At 36.1% G+C, this 17471-nt stretch overlaps 1 protein-coding gene across 1 annotated transcript in view; it reads left to right on the forward strand.

The window, feature by feature from the left end:
- The window catches only part of LOC145661023 (uncharacterized), a 100482-nt gene that overhangs the window by 31901 nt on the left and 51110 nt on the right, over positions 1 to 17471 (forward strand). The gene's annotated exons all lie outside the window — the stretch shown is intronic.

A 17471-nucleotide genomic window follows, 5' to 3' on the forward strand; every position in this document is an offset into this window, starting at 1 on the left:
TTACTAAAGAAAATATATTTAAGAGGTAGTGGTGATTCGAGTTAATGGCCAGTAAATTTATTGTCGAACGATGAAGTGCAAAAAATAGACGTTAAGACCTATAAAAAGCTTTAAAAAAGACCAATAAACAAAAAAGGCAAAAAAGGACAAATAAAGTCCACTATTTTCTGGCCTACAGTGACCCAAAATGAGCATATATCATGTTAAGCCTCGTCATCTTTCCTCAACTTCCGGGCCCTAATCATAAACACATGTTATCATATGTACGCATAGTCGTAGGAATGAGCAGCTAGAGGTTGGGTACGAGTAAATTCTTTGGTATTCTACAGATCTCTTGCACACCAATATCATTTTAAATAATTCATTTTTCTTTCTTTTCTTTCACTTCCGATCGACGATAAGTAAGAAGAAAGTACGGTAATCGTGAAAAAAAAAATTGAATTGGAAATTTCAACCGATTTACACAGTTCATACATAACCTCTGGATGGAGAAAAATTATTTTTCGATATCTGTTCATTCGTTCCAATTTAAGTATACACTTCTTGAAGTTATAGCGTTAAACGTGATTGGATCACGTCTTCAGACTTTTATAGGATTCTCCAGAGAAGGGGGTATCGAATCTTCTTTAAGAGCTAAAAATAAAGGCAATTCACTGAAAGACGAGAATAGGAAAGGAAAAAAATAAAATATAATCCCCCAAAAAAATGGCTTTAAGGATTGTTTATAAACGGTAATCTTATGATGCTTTATAAGCTATTTTCTGGGAAAAATTCAGAGAGGAGGTATTTCATTCTTAGAGATGAGGTATTTCATTCTTAGAGAGGAGGTATTTCATTCTTAGAGACAAGTTCTTTTTTGGACAATTTTCTCAAATACAGCTCAGGCGATTTTCTTCAAATTTCAGTTTGTAGATATTTCATTAACAACTCTACAATAAGGTATTAAGTCATTTCTCATGAAACATTGACTAGGCCCTACAAAGGATAGTGTGATCATTTTGGAGACTTCTTGTACAATTTTCCCAGAAACGACTCATTCTACTTTGTTCATAACCTAATATAGTAAATAAAATGAAGAGTTTGTTTGTCTGTCTGTGTGTCTGTCTGTCTGCCTATGTGTGTGCGGCGTAGGGACCAGACGAGTAGACCGAGAGTTATCAAATTTGTGTCACGGGTACCTTGGTTTAGACCCTAGACCAAGACGCAGCGTTTTTTTTTTTTTTCAAATTTCAAACCATGGGGGTCTCAGGGGTGCGTTTACCGGAACATGTAAAGGGAATAGAAAATGACCAATATTAGTGCCGAATTCATAGTTTTCGCGATCGCTGAGATCAATGGTGAAATTCCGATCGCTTTAACTTGCAATTTCGCCCCATTCTGCTGCGGACCGAGGGTCACCGGGGGAAGGGGATGCCGAGACATGTTAAAATAATCAAAAATGACCTATATTAATGTCAAATCTATAATTTTCGCGGTCGCTGAGATGAATGGTGATACTCCTACAGGCGTTAACTTTCAAATACTGACCCCATGCGAAGAATGAGTATTTGAGCTAGTTCGTAAATAAATGTTTCATTAAAAACTATAGAACATGGCATAAGTAATTTAGATAAAAAGAAAAAGAGAAAATCATATTGGATGGTTTACTCTTAGAGTTGAGTATTACAATTTATGTTACAAATTTTAGTAATTACTGCAACATGATATTATTTAATTTATTCGGGCGAGAAAGTTTAGTGCAGTCAGCCGTGCTCTTCATTAAGAGTGAGTAACCTATAGGGATTGTATCTCCTAATCCAGAAGTTAGGGTGGGGATACTGTATGGAGAGACAGATTTTTTTTGAGAGGATAGTTTCCGTTCATCTTATATTCTTGCCTGATGGGACTGCGGTGGCTCAGTGGTATAGCACTCACTTCTAGCGCGTTGGGTTCGTGATTCGATCCTAGCTTCCATCAAGTTAGCTTTGTAGTGGGCAAAAACTGTGTACGGGAGTTGCTTCGAATTTCATCACTAATATACATCTCATCATTACTCTCTCCTTTAGCCTCGTTGCAAAATCTTGAACGTTAAACTTTAAAAAAAAAAAAAAAAAAAAAACTCCACTACTTATTTTCTGAACATACAATTATGAACAGAATATATATGTAAACAAACAGCTGAACACTTCAGGGGAGGACTGAAAGGGTTCGCAATTGGGCTGAGATTCTTGATTATCTCTCAGGTACGAACTAGGTATTATACCTAATATTTGTCACTAAATTAAATATTATTATTATTTTTCTAAACTAGGAATTTGTTATTGTCAATAATATCTGTTATTTAAAAAATCAAAAGATGGGACTGAGTTAGTTCGTAAATTCGTAGCTAAAAGTTTCGCACTCGATTTTCATTGAATTTATTGTTAAATAATTGTAATGTGCTCTATTTTATTAACTGTTACGTAGTTTGTTGATTTCTTTTCATTTTTAGATTTGTTTTCCAATGTTTGCGAACATTTTAACTTCCACGAAATAATATTCTTCCTATCTGCTACTAAAATTCGCACTGAAGTTCTGAGTTGAACTAAAAAATTTGTTGGAAGTGAATTAAGTTATAGAAGATTTTGTTAAAACATTACACTCTTTCTAGTTTCGCTAGTTCTTGTGCAAAAGGATCTGAATTTATGGAAGCGCCAGATTACTGAGAATGCTAAAAAGTTTCTATTAACGTTGCATTATATGTGTTAATTTATCTGAGACAGCAAGTAGATATTGACACAACACAGATTTAGTTGTAAACGTCATATAGTAACACTAATTGAACGAAAGCACCTGTGCAGTACATTATAGGGTATACAGTACACAAAATGTTTAGTTTCTTACCTAGTAATGGAGCAATCACAGCACAAGGGGAATTAAGTCCAGTTACCGAGTTATGAGAAAAAGAGGCAAAGTTTGCACGTTGCGCCAATAACTGGGCACGACTTTTTTAAGCTCTGAAAGGACTGAAATACAGTGAACCAGGCAGGTAGCCAGCCCAAAAATGTAAAGGATGTCCGGTAGAAGTTAGGGGGTGGGCGATCCAACCATATTGTAGTTCATTTGCAGCCTTACCGTGAAAATTTTAGGGGGCGCAGTAAAAGTTTAGGGATTCCCGGCTCCCTAGACCCTCGTGGATACGGGCCTGCACTAGAGTATCTGTTAACTGCAAGGGCCGCGGTGGCTCAGTGGTAGAGCGTTCACCTCTGATACATGGGGTCCCTGGTTCGATCCCAGTGGGCTTTATGATGGACAAATACCGTGCGCTTGGGTTTTCCCGAGGTTCTCCTGTTTCCTCCCACTTTCTTCATTCAATCATTTCATTCATTTATCATCGAGATGGAGTGGGTCAGTGGGTCAAGTTTTCTGAGTGGGTCAGTGGGTCGTGGGTCAATAGCATGTGACCCACTGTGGCCCACCACCCACCGTGATCCACTGCGACCCACCACCCACCATGACGAACTGTAACCCACCACCCACTGTGACCCACTGAGACCCACTACCCACCATGACCCACTGCGACCCACCGACTCAGTATGATCTACCGACCCTCTCTGCTCACTGCATTGTAGACAGTATCTTCTAAAGACTGGTAAATTTGTCTCCGTTTTACTTTCAAGACCTTCATTTCCCTTTCTTTTCCACTTGTTTCTGTTTACTTACCTGAGGTGAGTATATTTAACCAAGTGAGAAAAGAACTTCAGGCACTTTTGGATATTGATATTTTTAATTGTAATAATAGCAATAAGACTTTTACTACTACTTGGCTTTCGAGACCTGTGAATTTTTAGAGGAGATAACTACTGGAAAAAATACATTTTTGAATCACTGTAATATATAAATAATTACATAAAAATTGAATGTAACTATATGTGCCGGATCATCATGCTCAAATTGCAAAGTCAAATGAAATTACTTTTGGTATATAGTTAGGCCTTAATCCAAACTGGGATGTTATATTGCTTTTTTTATAATGCATAATATCCTAAGGAGGTAGTGAGGATCTGAATTTTTGCGAAAACATAGCAAGGTCTCATAGGAGTTGTACTAGCAAACTCATCTTTAGATATTGTTCTACACGACACTTATTATGTGGTAGCGCATATTCATTACGTATTATCTATAGGTGCTGTATTTGCTATCATAGCAGGACTTATCCATTGATTCCCCCTATTTAGAGGAACAACGATAAATCCCACATGACTAAAAATTGTTTTAGTGTGTGCAAAATGAGTATCTTGCAAGCCGTTAAAATTACGAAGCTGAAATTCAGTGTATTAACTCTTTATTGAAAATAAAAAGAATGTGTCCTAGCATCTTTTAAATTCTCCTTTATGTAGGGGGGAGGCACTTTCTATATAGGGAAAGTTGGTAGTGAGTTGGTTTATAAAAATGATCGAAAACGATCGATGTTATTTAAGAAAAAAATCAGAAACAAGAAATACAGTGCTCGGCTTCATATATCCATTGCTTTCTACTTTAATAATTGCTGAAGTTTATGTTTATTATATGGAGAGCTTACAACACAGGGCAATCAACCTATAAAGTTGTGAGAAATATAGGCATAAAATTTGTACTGTAAGCTTAATTAAACGGAATTTTAAAATTTGGATTGTACATGTAATTATATGGAAAATTTTACAATTTTTTCCCTTTATGTTGGTCTTCTTACCTTGATTTGGAACTTTCAAATTTCATCTTTTTTTTTCCACTGAAAAGTATTGATAAAAGGAAATTCTATGATAATTTAATTGAAATTCATCGTAATCTGGTACATAGCAAACAGCAATGTGGTAATTGAAATGAAAGAAGGAGGGAAATTCCCATTCACCTCTAAACACTTTCCAGGAACCTCGTTCCCTTTCGCTTTCTAAACGGGGGAGGGAACTTCGTAATGGCATCAAACCTTCATATGTAATTACAAGAAAATAAATTTATAAACAAATAAGAAATCATCAGTTTATCAGGCTTTAATTGATAATTTATTCACAAGATTCCCTATCGAAGACGTGGGGTATAGATGAAGTTTCTGTTCTCCATGAGTCGACATTGCCAACTGACATGGTCGATATGGAAAAGGTGTCTTATGGTGATAGAGAGATGATACTTCTTGTGGAGTATTTCAAAACTGACGAAGAAAAATTATCAGACTTAAGAAAACTGGTAGAAGTATTATCAATTTCCACGACAGAGTGCGAACGGGGATTTTCCCTTATGCATTTACAGATGACTGACATTAGAAATAGATTAAGCGCTCAAACATTGTTTTACTTGTTGCTTATCAATGTTAATGGCCCACCGCTAGACAAGCTCAAAGTAGACGAGCTAGTTATTTCTTGGCTGAAGGATGGACATCATTCCACTGCGGATGATTTACCGCTAAAAAGTTACCAACAGGAAATAAATCCGATTTCAAATTTGTTTTAAGGTGGAAAATTACGAGTTACGGAAAATGTATATTTGTATTACTAATGGCTTATTTGTGTTATTCAACTTTGTACCTACTTTTTAGTAACTCTCTTCTTTGCTTTAGGTAAACTACTTTTGAATAAATATTCATAATAATTGCAATTATGCATATTTGTAACTTAAATTTATTGTGGTGTTTTAGTGATTACACAAATTACAATTATGAGCATACTTTGTGGAGATGCTCTCACATAGGGTACCCGAGCACCTTTATACACTATGAAAAACTGATTGTTCAAGTCTTCTGTGAGAAAAATACTGTGAACTGACAAACCATAACCTTTTCCATGTTGTACAGGGGTATTTTCCTGCGAATAGAAGTTTCTTTTGGAATGCGTTCAGAAATTAACACTTACAAGAATACTCTCTTAGTACAAGTATATTTTAGGCACACACTAATTTCCCCCCACCTCGAATTGTTTCAATTTCATCACTGACAAACACTTTACCATTTTATATCGTAAAGATCAGATCCACCGTTATTGTAACAGAGTGGTGCTTGAGCGATTGACTAGAAATTCAAACTCCGATTAGTGACAATTTGACAGTCTTGCTTTATTACAAGTGTAAATTCTTTAGTCAGTACAGAAGAGGCCTTGGATAGTGTTCAGAGTTGATGACGATGGATTTTGGTGAGTCAGAATTGGTCACAGTGGATGAGAGTGGTTCATGGTGGGTGGTGGGTCACGGTGGTTCAGAATGTGTCATGGTGGGTGGTGGTTCAGAGTGGGTCACCGTGAGTGGTGGGTCAGAGTAGGTCACGGTGGGTGGTGGGTCAGTGGGTCGTGGGTCACGATGAGTGGTGGGTCAGTGGGTCGTAGCTCAAATTTACATTGACCCACGCCAACTCTGATCATCATCACCGTCTTCCTTATCCCACACAGCATAAGCGTGGGACGGAAAACTCAAATATTTAATTTGATTTTCTCTCTTAACCGCCAGCTCTTTAATTACCCGTTAGATTAACAGAGCATGTTGCAAGAAACTAGGTAGTTTTCGCTATCAACCATGTTCGGTGCTCTACAATAATAATAATAAACATACACACGACAATAATGTAACACAATACTATATTTTTTTCAATTTTGAGTTTTTTTCAGTCAGTACACGTACACCGAAGAAAGTGCGTTTTTGTTACTTATTAAATTTAAGTACCGTATTTCGTTCAACTAAGTGTCACTGGAGCAGCTTGTGGTGCAAGTAGAATTAATCAAGTACATGTAGTTCTGTATCGTTCTACAATTACGATGATTCGTTTCACGGAAAACAGTGAGTTATAAGAAATAATATATAATATAAAAATAAATAAATAAATAAAACACAGAACAATTTAAAATATTTTAAAAAATAAAATAAAGTCTTAATTAAAATTAAAATTCTAAATATATATACTATTTTGTTTTGAATTCGTTTATTTCTTTTTTTTTTTAAATTTATCCATTTTAATTCAGTTTTTAATTAGTAACAACAAAATCAAAATAGCGAAAATGTCTTTCATTGATTTTTAGCATTATTTACTATATTTAGATGTATACTGCTCTTACGTACTACCATTAACAGATTTCTTAAGTCCAAGCCTAAAATTTTGTGACCCCTAACTCGGGAACCAAAGATCACAGCTTGATAGAATGTGAAATGTTGGTACAGCTTCATATGTTTAATGTGCATATGGCTATGTTTCCTGCAGGGCTTTGGTTACTGAGTTACTGACAATCAAATTTTGAATTAAGACTCCAAAATTTGGAATTTATGGGAATAATTCCAAACCTCAACTTCGATGGCAAATAACTGAGAATTCAATATTTGTTCCCCATAATCTTGGTCTGATCTTGACAAATTTGGTCTATATCATAAGAGTATCATTGGTCGAGTTTAATAAATATCTTTTGCAAAATCTTTGACTTCGTTATAAACACTAATTTGGATGGTCTATAACTCGGAAATCAGAAATGTCTACTTCACAATATCTGAAATGATGATTGGCTTTGGTGAGCTTAGTGGAAATATGAACTATTATGCGGTGAATGTTTTCGCTTCCGGATTTACTACGGTTCAACGCAGCCGTCATCATTGGTTAGCATCCCATTAACCGGTTCCAAAACACACGAAACCAGCACTGCACCAGAAGATGGTCCTCCTGTGTGTTTGGTGGACTGCACGAAGGATCGTGCATCGGGAACTGCTGCCAGCTGGTCAGAGCATCAATGCAATTGTATATTGTCAGCAGTTGACACGTGTTCAAGAAAATTCAAGACTCTGGAGCCAGCACTTCTGAATCGCAAAGGGATCCTTCTGTTACAGTACAATACTAAGCCCCACGTGGGTAGGATGACCCGGGACACCATTCTACGCCTTGGAGGGAAACACTATTGTATCCGCCATACTTTACGGACATTGCACCGTCCGATTATCACCTGTTCCATTCCTTGGACAATCACCTTAGAGAATACCAGTACAAATCCATAGTAGAGGTGCAAAATGCACTTGATACCTTCTTCGCTTCACCACCAAGTTCTACCGTGATGAAATCCATGTCCTTCCAGATCGTTGGCAGAAAGTCGTCGATGCTGATGGGGACTATATTTTATCTTCCAGGTACGTCTTAGGTGGCATATCGATGTTCGAAGGTGGTGGGTGAAAAAGCGACAGAACGTTCTTGGTTACCTTTATAAATAAATAAAATAAACATAGAGGTAGCAACAGTGCTGTGTAGGCTACTACAATGTAAATAATGGAGCCCCTTCTGTTAGTCTGCTTCCTAAAATATCACTAGTTTCTTCATTTCTGTATTTAGGGTGTCTATGTTCATCGGTACACATAAAGTGCCTCATTAGCTTCAACAGTTTAGGGTCCCACCAAACCTAAATCTGACCCTGATTATAAATCAGAATAAATCAATTGTTTTGAATAAAATGAGGGTATTTCGAAAAATTATTTACTTTCCAAATTCAATAGTCTGTTTCTATCTATTTGATCCAAAGCTTTATAGAAAAAAGAAATGAAGTAGATTTGCATAAAAATAAGAAAATCAAAGAGCTACAGGTGTAGTGCACTGATAATTTTGAAAGAGATCCTAATTTAAGGTGACTGCTTTACTACTGGCATTATAATTTGACATAAAGCAGGAAATATAATAGCATGTTATTGAAAACAAATAAATTAACTTCCCCTCTCTTCTTTTAAAATTTGATTATTAGGAAGAAACTATTTTAAAGATAAAATTAACAAAACACGAAACAATTGCAAGCGGTTACAAACGTTCCTCAGGAAGGACTTGAACTAACTGTTCTGGTTCATTAATAGACTACAACATGGATATAGATAACTATGTTTTGACGTCGTTATTTGCCTTTTCATGATCATATAGATAACGATGTCTATATATTGGGCTGCCATGATTGAAATGTCTAGCTGACTTACGCCATTTTCATGGATAAAAGAAAGTAACCACACCTGTTTAGTCAAAGTGGCATCCGGGTGTAGCCACACACTTCTGTCTTCGCTCAGCCAACAATTGGATTCAATGACAGAGGCAGCCTCAAGTCTTCCATGCGAAGAAATCCTCAGAGCTACAAGTTGATCGGCCCGGTCATCAGGGGAATTCGTACCTGGTAAGAAGTGGCCGTATAATGGTAATTAGTGGAAAACACGTAAGCAGATTTCCCTAGGAGATAATAATAAGGAAAAGTTTAACATTGCAATTAATCAAGGGATTGTGCAGTCCTTTGAGTGATATGTGGACATGCATTTACTATTGTTGGAAGCTTGCGGACATATGATATTTGGCATGAATTTCATGGAATTCATCACTGTGATAGTTTCGCCTCACGGAGAAAGAAATTATGAGTAACACCCACCATAGACCATTGTGCTAGCAACAACACTTAATTTGGGTGGATGGTTAGTTTCGGAAACTGCTCTGAACGTTTATCACAATCCAGTCGATGACCGTCTACTGTTGTTATAGGAGTTGCAATGTTGATTAGAAGTGACAATTCGATGCAGAAACCTTCCCAATTATTCTGTACACTCAAAGCACTGCACAACTACAGACGGAAATCCATGTTGGCTGATTAATTATCATGTGGCAACAATGAGTTCAAATTTTTGGTTTAGTGATTACGCGGTGGATCCGAACGGCAGTGATATCGTGTACATGTAACTCGCCTGGAATTTCACGAACAATTTTCTGAGGGTCCGCTTCGATGGTCTTCCTGAGGAGCTCATAAGAGCATATTGTAGGTTAGTGACCGCGGGGCTCAATTTTCAATGTAGCGTTACTGGCACGAGATTTCAGAAAGCAGCTGAAAATAAAGTATAAAATATACGTTTCAGTTATACATTTGCTGTAAGTTAAGTCCAAAAGCTACAGGATTTACATATGTAACCTACGTTTTTAGGTACACGACATACGATTTTTTCGATAGCTCAAAGTAGACGATACCCTGCTGATCCCACCAAACACACAGCATCGTCTTCCGTCCGAAGTGAATTGGTCTCGAGGAATATGTTGAGGGTTGGCCGAGATCAACCCACGATTTCTTGCGTTTAAGATTCCCGAAATTATATCCACTTTTCATCACCCGTCACCATCCGACCCAGGAACGACTTTCTTCCTTGTCTGGCGAGCAAGATTTCGCATGTGTTTTGGTGTATCTTCAGCTGCCGCTGATCGGTCAATTCATGCAGCACCCATTTTCCGATCTTTTGAACCTTTCCAATATGGCACGTAGACCCATGGAAATGACTACTTGAGTAACACCCAATTGCTCTTCATGCTTTTTTGCGATTGGGCATCGCCCTAGTTCAAAAGATCCTGCAATTGATGATTCTCGAACTTTCAGGGCAGATTTTCACGCTTCTTGTCTCTCAGGTCAAAGTTGCCGTCCGTGAACCGACGAAACAATTCTCGGCACATTGTTTCCGATACAGCACTGTTACCATAGGCCTCCACAAGCATTCGATGCGATTCAGCAGCCGATTTCTTATAATGGAAGCAGAAAAGCAGAGCTTCATGCTCTTTGTCTGGCACAAAACTAGAGATGCTTACCAACGTAACACTGTGTTATTGTCTGCAATTGCTGACGATGTGTACTGATTCGTGTTGACAGATGTCCAGCACATAAAAACAACAGGTCTGGCGTGCCCATGGTAGCTTCATACGCGCACGAACGCCATCTATGATAAACAGCGGATTTAAGCTTATACAACTGGTAGCTAATGTTGTAGATTCTTTTCGAGTTGAATTTATACGCAGGGCCGTCGCGTGGGTGGGGCCACCTGGGCGATCGCTCCGGGCGCGGCGACAAATTAACAAAATTCAAGGAATTCAGGTTATGTTGGTAAATGAAATTTAAAAAAAAAACAATTAAGATATTTTAATAAAGACCAGGCCACGGTTAAGTAAAATTACCGGTAATGTAAAACATTGTCTAGGATTATTCAACTAAAACTCCAGCCCTCTGTGAGAAGAACAGACCGAGATCTGCTACTCCTTACCAATATTTCTTATCCTTATGATAGTTTAGTACAAACTGAAAAAACTTCAGTAGAATTCAATAACATTTCTTTATTTCTATTCCTTGCAAGAAATGCTCAAGTAATACCACAATAACTGTAATACTACAATTCTGCTTATTTTGACACCACTTGATAATAACCGGTTAGCATTACAAATACAACTTTGCACGTACTTTCCGATCAATAACAGAATACGTAATAACCTCATACAGCAACTGTATTTATTAACTATCAGGAAAGTAGCCATGAAAGGGAGTCAAGGGCCCCTCCCCACTAAAATGGAAAAATAAATCTTAATAAAATTCAAATTTAGGCTATCTTATATTGGTTTAAACTGAAAACAGTTTCTAAAAAGGCAATACGTTGCAATTTTAAGGCTTAAGTTTTACAAGAAGTTTCGAGGAGTACTTTGGACCTTGTGTACTCGGGGGGCTTTAACATTTATATTGTTATTTGTATATTCCATGCTATTACTCTTTTGGTGAGTATCAAGTTCAAAATAAACAAAAAATAGCACTCAATTTCAATAATCCAAAACCATGTTTTCATTAACTAAAATTGACATAATACCAACTTCCTTTATCTTACATTCCTTATTTAAATCTAGGAGTACAGAATAAACTCTGATTGTTTTCCATAACACATTAGGGGGGGATGGAAATTCTCGCCCCGAGCGCTTACAACCCACGCGACGGCCCTGTTTATACGTAAGTCATATTAGAATGACTATTTACTTTTTCGTTACATAACATGTTTTTTCTACCTACCGTATTAAAAGTACAATTTGTTCTATTTATTTATTGCTTAAGGAACTAATTAGAAGAAGAAATAACGTTAGTTATTTTATAGAAGATTAATTACACTGAAACACCATTTGTTTCATTTTGTCTCACCCAACAAGTTATGGGACGAAAAGTTTAGTGTAACGGACCTAATATTATTGAATGTTTTCACTGTTTCCTACTTTTTTTTTTTTTTTTTTTTTTTTTTACATTTCACTATATATATAACTTGGTTTTATTATTTCGATTTTCTTTAGCTAAATATAAACATACAAGGATATCATAAATATCATAAACACAATAAACACCATATGAATCATTTCAGTGAATACGAATAATACCAAAAATTAGGCACATTTTGTAAACAGTGTTCCAAAATCCGCCAAAATGTTTTATTTCGAAAACTTATTCCAAATATAATATCAAGTATATAAAAACTTTGTATTTGTTAATATAGTTAGAATTATTCTCAAGTATTTTTTCGAAGGAGCTGCGGTGACTGAGTGTGGAGCGCTTTGAACTGTGGGCTTTGGCACTTAGGGTCTCTGGTTTATTCCCAGGTGCCGGCAAGTGGACTTTGTCTTAGGGAAATACTGTGCGTAGGTTTTTTTAGGGGTTCTCCCGTTTCTCCCACTTTGATCATTACATTGTTATGATCCATCCTATCATCATTTTCTCCCTTAGCCTCGGAGTATAATCATGAAGCATTAAAGTTTAATATATAATTACAGTAAAACCTCGCTAATCTAGACCTTGATACGCCGAATATTGCTTAATTCAGACAGACAATCATAGTTGGTAGAATGCAGGGTTTTAAATGCAGTTAGATGTAAACAATAGCATTCGTCATGTACCTTCATGATATTTAAGAATATTGTACTGTATTTGCTCGTTGTTGTCGAATACAATATCGTATTTACTCATTTTTGACGAATGCAGTACATCTTTATAATACAGATGGCGGCATGTTATAGTACTAAAAAAGTATATGTATGAAAATGAAGGGCTATTTAGGCCTTTAAATACATGGTAATATTTTTTTTAACTATAAACAAAGTTTTAATCTACTTTCTACTATTCTTTTATGTTATTTCAGTTAATCCGGACAACTTATCCACCCAATTAACAAAGTTTACTCCCTTCGAACCTTTTAATAGTTTTTTTTTTTTCGTTTCCTATCGAATGTTCGAAAAATCTATCATTCGGTTATTCAAATCAGTGATGATTCTGTAAGTTTCTCGCCTCGCCTCGAATTGAAAGAGGTGCTTCTCGTCTGGTTTCGGAGACGAGATTGAAGACAAAACGAAAATTGTCCTTTCTCGGCAACACTACCTACGTAATCTCTTTCTCTCTCTTTGAGGAAATAGTGAGGTAGCTTGAATGATGATCGGCAGGGCCGTAAGTTGTGGGGGCAGGGAGGCAATTGCCGTTCGAGGGAGCCCCATTTTAAGACAAAATTTTATTACTCCATGTACGATACGAACATTGAATTATAAATGAAACATCAAACAGGTTCATTACATTACATAAACAGAACAGTATACAAATGGTAAATAAAACAAAAATGAGTCGTGGGCCCATTTCAGTAAAAAATGTCTACTATTAGGGGCCCTAGAAGTAATACTTATTTGTATGGCTTTGAGATTTATAAATATTGTCCCTATAATTAATTTGTCATGTATGGAACAGGCCCAGAGGCGTACTAACGGCCCCGCAAACCTTACCGTGCTGGAGGGCTCACAGCCTCCGATGAACCCATAAACAGTAAGATGGAAAGAGGGGGCCCAAGAATTAGAAAAACAACTTTTCTAGGGGGACCAAATACGCGTATTAATGCTCCCCCCCCCCGAAAAAATCTAAGTTACGGCGCTGATGATCGGTGCACCCGACAACTGCATCGTATTAAAGCTGCTGTCGTGGTTCATAGCCCTCGTTAATAGTAGGCTCCGTCCGACATAACCTTGATGTGAGATGAGGACACAAAACACAAAAACTCAAACATGCGATATTGAACCAGGAGACGTGAACTAATGTACGTTTTTTTAAATTTGTTTCAGATTATATATTTAATATGTAAATAATATAAAATCAATTCGATCGTACATGAACCGTTTGTAAAGTTCCTGCATCGAATGCAATAGGCTACTCAAAGAGCATGCCTATCAATTAACAATGACTTCCATAATTTGCCATGAGCTGAAGTCCAAACTGAATGTCTAAATTAGAGAATCTTGTATATAAAAGCCTTATGTTTCTGTAGTAAAATACAGTCATGAAAGTCCAAGATTTACTAATTAGTTTTTTTTTTTTTTTTATGGACTTAGTCACTGTTTTCACATTTAGATTTATTACATCAATGTTTGGTTTCCAAGGCAGATGTCCATCAAATGAAATACCTGAATATTTACTACTTTATTGAAACATATTCAGGTTCTTTCAATATGTACCTAGCCATATTCGGTAGAGAGAAATGTCAATAGACATTATGTCCAGAAAAATGCCACCAATACTTAGGACTTAATGTATAAGAAAACGAAGGACTAAAACAGGAATTAATATGTAACTTATATTTTCTCTTCTTTTTTATGTCATATACCATAACTCTTCTCAGGCTTTCTCAATACCCAAATAATGTTTTGTTTATTTCGTTTGCATAAACAAGTTATTTTATTACAACTTTTAGTCCACCTGTTTATTTGTTCATAAGCTCCGAGACACTGCTTGCTACAAGGTCTTAACAAAGAACACAACTTTGTAATTCTAAAACTATCCTGCCGCATCCTCTACATTTAATGTTGTTAATCACGTACTCAAGTGAGGAAAAAAAGAACATTGAAACTCACATTTGAATCAATAACCTCTGAATTTCGATTTCGCTTCAATTTTAGCGTCCATGTCAGCCGCGAGGGTGAATGAGCCGTAGATCCACAACTTAAGAGCCTGCCTTACTAAAAATAATATAAAATTTACCATTTTTCTTTTGCTTGATTATTCATCAGTGAAAGGAGATAATGAAATGCAAGTTACCACAATCATAGATAATGCTATTCTATAACAGAAAATATGAACCTGAAGAATGTACAGTGTTGCAATCCATAGAAATTACAGTGTTGCCAGAAAAACAATTTCCTTAAAATCTAAGTTAAGACAGCGAGTAGAGGAATGAACTCAACTGCATTTGATTACGTATTATATTGTTTTGGTTTCTTGTGAGCTACTTTTTAATTAACATTATTATTTAGTTTTAATAACTGTATGTTAAAACTATTTTGCTTATTACAAACTAAATACAACTATTATTTAAAAAGTAGTTCACAGGAAACCAAAACAACATGATACGTGACCAAATGCAGTTGAGTTTGTTCCTCTACTCGCTGTCTTAACTTAGATTTTAGGGAAATTGTTTTTCTGGCAACACTGTAATTTCTATGGATGGCAACACTGAACATCCTTCAGATTAATATTTTCTGTTGTAGAATAGCATTATCTATAATTGTGGTGACTTGCATTCCATTATCTCCTTTCACTGATGAATAAACAAGGAAAAGAAAAATGATAAATTGTGTATTATTTTTAGTAAGGCAGGCTCTTAACATGAGATCCGAATTATATATGCTCCTATCGAGAATCGAATCCAGATCTACTTCGGAATTTATTGATAGATTTGCAAAATAACGGAATTAGATTCTGGACGGTACAAGTATTCTAAAATGGCACACAGGGGCAGGAATGTATCCATGGGGGCAGATGAGGTCCATTTCTCAAACGAACTCTTCCTGTCTCTTAATTCGAGCTCGTTTGTTATATGTGTTTATTGAACAATTTTAATTCTTACAGAAAATCAAAATCTAATATATATATATATATATATATATATATATATATATATATATATATATATATATATATATATATATATATATATATTAAAAAATAAAATAAAGTGTTTGTCTGTCCATCTGTGCGTCTGTGTGCAGCCTAGGGACCAGACGAGTGGACCAAGAGTTACCAAATTTTGGTTTGGTACCTTGGTCCAGGCCCCAGACCAAGACGAAGAGTATTTTTTTTTAAATCGGACCAGAGGGGTCTCAGGGGGGAGGGTCACCGAGACATGTAAAAGTAGTAGGAAATGAAAGATATTAGTGTCAAATTCATAGTTTTTGGAGTCTCTTGAGATCAATGGTGAAACTCCAATCGCATTAACTTCCAAATTCACCCCATTCGGCTGCGGGTCGGGGGTCAGCGTGGGAGGGGGATACCGAGACATGTAAAAATAATCCGAAATGACCGATATTAGTCAAATCCATAGTTTTCGCGATCATTGAGATCAATGGTGATACTCTCACATTACAAAGTCCACTTGACGAGAGCTGGGATCGAACCAGGAACCCCACGCACTAGAGGGTGAACGCTCTACCAATGAGGCACCGCAGGCCCAACAAGAGTTTTGGTTTACTTTTAGTATGTAAAAGTCCGACCCCAGAAAAATTAATGGGACCCTTTTAGAAAATCTTTCTGGCTACACTGCTGATCGTACTTCTATTTTTCAGGTGATTTCACATTTTTAGCCAGACTAGAAGATAAGCGATACAACGCAAGACGTAATAATTCTGCATTCCAGTTATTGATAAACGCACGAAATACTTCGCATCTAGGGCAAACTTCAAAATAACGACTTTGCTGAATGCCATAAAGCATTTAAAGAACAAGAATACATCGTATCAGTTTTCGTATTTTTGTCAAAGGGAAAAAATAAACAAATACATAAAATGAAATATGAATGCGACTCATATGGTTGTTTCTTTCGGTCATTTTATGACGAGGTGACGTAATAATTAAAAAAAATATATATATTTTGGGGTCAGATTCTTCGGTGCGCTCGCAGGTAAAAGTATTGTATAACGTTGAGTGAAAGTTGTTTCATTACTAAAGGCCAGGAAAATGCACTGGTTTCTGGCTATGATCTATACGTATAGGAATCAACGAACTATCTCCGCCTTTTTAATTAAAAAAAAAAATGAAAATAGACGAGCAACGCACCATATCATTTCAGTGAGAAGATTTATGGAAATTTTAGGTATATCTATGTCTAATTACTTTAAAATATGTGATTTTCTGTTGACATACATTTAAGTATTAATCAGAATGACTATTTTTTGTTAAAATTTCTGATGTTACAAACGGGCAAGCATGATAAATACAGCCTGTTGTTAATCTATAATTTGCAATACTATTTATTTTAAAGGCACTAACATTAAAAAAAAAATCATAAAATATTGGCAACTGAAGAAGCGAACTGATCATATAACTAACTAGAACATTATGATAGTGTGATCAAAGCGTAGAGTGAGTTAAATTTTGAAGTAGAAGAGCGTGAAATATGAGAAATATACAATTAAACGTGCGCACTATACATAAGTAAATGAGCTATAACTGTCCATCAATTTGTTGACAGAGATCAAAGCAAAAATGGTGAGAAATAGTGACGAACAGTTATTTGATACGTATTGAGCTTTTATAAAATACATTCGATGTTCATCCTCATCCCCCTATCCGAACTGGAAGTGATATAATCTAACATTTCTGACTTCAGTGTTAAGATGGCAAGCAAAAACAGTAGCACAGTAAGCGCTTTTATGATATGTAATTATTAGGATCTGAAGAAATATACACCATTCTCTG

The sequence above is a fragment of the Thermobia domestica genome, chromosome 9 (assembly GCF_964235325.1).
Source record: "Thermobia domestica chromosome 9, izTheDome1.hap1.1, whole genome shotgun sequence".
NCBI lineage: Eukaryota > Metazoa > Arthropoda > Insecta > Zygentoma > Lepismatidae > Thermobia > Thermobia domestica.